Raw genomic sequence first — 2,682 nt, 5'->3', positions numbered from 1 at the left:
GGACCGAGGTTTCACTTATCCTTAGAAGAGCTTCTTTGTCTTTCTCATCAATTTAGCTGTTGTATGTAATGATCTGCTAAAGCTTGGCTGGCCATTTGCCATGTCTAGTGTTTTGGACCGGAGCTTTCACTGAAAGCTTGGCTGGCTAGTAAGCCATGTCTAATTCCTGGACTGGAGATTTAGACTAACATTGCATGATTCCTGGAATTCTTATTAAAAATTTTGAAATCCTTATTTTTTCTTTTTCCAAACAATTTTCGAAAAATACAAAAAAATTAAATAAAATCATAAAACCAAAAATTTTATGTTTCTTGTTTGAGTCTAGTGTCAATTTTTAAGTTTGGTGTCAATTGCATCTTTTTAATTTTTCTAAAAATTTTCGAAAACTCATTGTTCTTCATGGTCTTCAAGTTGTTCTTGATGATCTTCTTTGTTTGATCTTTGCATTTTCATGTTATGTGTCCTTTCTTGTTTTCCATATGCATTTTTGAATTATTAGTGTCTAAAATTTAAAAAAAAAATTTGATTTTGGTGTCTTGCATATTTTTCTTTTTTAAAAATTTTCAAAAATAAGTCTTGATGTTCATCTTGATCTTCAAAGTGTTCTTGGTGTTCATCTTGACATTCAAAGTGTTCTTGCATGCATTGTGTGTTTTGATTCATAATTTTCATGTTTTGAGTCTTTTTGTTGTTTTTCTCTTTCTTCATTAAAAATTCAAAAAAAAATCAAAAAAATATCTTTCCCTTATTCTTCTCATAAATTTCGAATATTTGAGTTGACTTATTCAAAAAATTTTAAAATTTAGTTGTTTCTTATAAGTCAAATCAAATTTTCAATTTAAAAATTTTATATTTTCAAAATCTTTTCAAAAATCAAATCTTTTTCATTTTTCTTTCATGATTTTCGAAAATTTTAAAAAATGATTTTCAAAATCTTTTTCTTAATTTCATTTCATGATTTCAAAATATTTACTAACAATTAATGTGATTGATACAAAAGTTTTAAAGTTTGTTACTTGCTTATTAAGAAATGTTCAATCTTTAAATTTTAGAATCATATCTTTTAGTTTCTTGTTAGTCAAGTAATCAACTTAAATTTTCAAAATCAATTCTTTTTAAATTTATTTTTCAAATCTTTTTTTAAAATAATTTTCAATCACATCTTTTTCAAAATCAATTTCAAAATCTTCTCTAACTTCTTATCCTTTCAAAATTGATTTTCAAATCTTTTTCAATTAACCAATTAACTTTTTGTTTGATTTTTAAATTCTTGTCTTTTTCAAAACTATCTAACTATTTTCCTCTCACCAATTTTTGAAAATCACTAACTTTTTTTCAAAATTTTTTTTCATTAGCTAATTGTTTAAATTTCAATTTAATTTTATTTTTCTACTTAATTTTCGAATACTAACTAATAATTAAAATAAAAACAAAAATATTTTCCTTTTATTTTAAATTAAATTCGAATTCTCTCCCCCTCTCACATCTCCTTCTATTTATTTATCTACTAACATTCCTCTTCTACTCATAATTTGAACCCACTCTTCTCCTCTGTGTTCGAATTTTTCTCTTCTCCTTCTTCTATTCTCCTATTCTTCTACTCACATAAAGGAATCTCTATATTGTGACATAGAGGATTCCTCTTCTTTTTTGTTCTCTTCTTTTTCATATGAGCAGGAACAAGGATAAGAACATTCTTGTTGAAGCTGATCCTGAACCTCAAAGGACTCTGAAGAGGAAGCTAAGGGAAGCTAAAGCACAACTTTCTGGAGAGAACCTGACAGAAATTTTCAAAAAAGAAGGAGACATGGCCGAACATAATAACAATGGTGGAGATGCAAGGAAGATGCTTGGTGACTTTATTGCACCCTCCTCTAACTTCTATGGAAGAAGTATCTCACTTCCTGCAATTGGAGCAAACAATTTTGAGCTTAAGCCTCAATTGGTTTCTCTAATGCAGCAGAATTGCAAGTTTCATGGACTTCCAATGGAAGATCCTCATCAGTTTTTAGCTGAATTCTTGCAAATCTGTGACACTGTCAAGACCAATGGAGTTGATCCCGAGGTCTACAGGCTTATGCTTTTCCCTTTTACTGTAATAGACAGAGCTAGAACATGGTTGGATTCACAACCTAAGGATAGCCTGAACTCTTGGGATAAGCTGGTCATTGATTTTCTGGCCAAATTCTTTCCACCTCAAAAGATGAGCAAGCTTAGAGTGGAAATCCAAACCTTCAGACAGAAGGAAGGAGAATCCCTCTATGAAGCTTGGGAAAGATACAAGCAACTGATCAAAAGGTGTCCTACTGACATGCTTCCAGAATGGAGTATCATAAGTATATTTTATGATGGTCTGTCTGAGTTGTCAAAAACGTCATTGGACTATTCTACAGGAGGATCTCTTCATCTGAAAACCCCTACAGAAGCTTAGGAACTCATTGAAATGGTTGCAAATAACCAGTTCATGTACACCTCTGAGAGGAATCCTGTGAACAATGGGACGCCTAAGAAAAAGGGAGTTCTTGAAATTGATACTCTGAATGCCATATTGGCTCAGAACAAAATATTGACTCAGCAAGTCAATATGATTTCTCAGAGTCTGAATGGATTGCAAGCTACATCTAACAGTACTAAAGAAGCATCTTCTGAAAAAGAAGCTTATGATCCTGAGAATCCTGCAAT

The 2,682-nt window shown here is 30.8% G+C and overlaps 1 non-coding gene across 1 annotated transcript; it reads right to left on the bottom strand.

Annotated features, from left to right (window-relative positions):
• Nucleotides 1–2,209: 2,209 nt before the first annotated feature.
• On the bottom strand, nt 2,210–2,317 carry LOC148555207 (small nucleolar RNA R71). The gene has a single exon (XR_015887909.1). It is a non-coding gene; the product is annotated as a small nucleolar RNA R71 (small nucleolar RNA).
• Nucleotides 2,318–2,682: the final 365 nt, after the last annotated feature.

Source organism: Arachis ipaensis, chromosome B6, assembly GCF_059453495.1.
Source record: "Arachis ipaensis isolate K30076 ecotype BB chromosome B6, ASM5945349v1, whole genome shotgun sequence".
NCBI classification, from domain to species: domain Eukaryota; kingdom Viridiplantae; phylum Streptophyta; class Magnoliopsida; order Fabales; family Fabaceae; genus Arachis; species Arachis ipaensis.
Note: the sequence above shows the minus strand (reverse complement) of the source record. Positions and strands in the feature narration are given on the sequence as shown.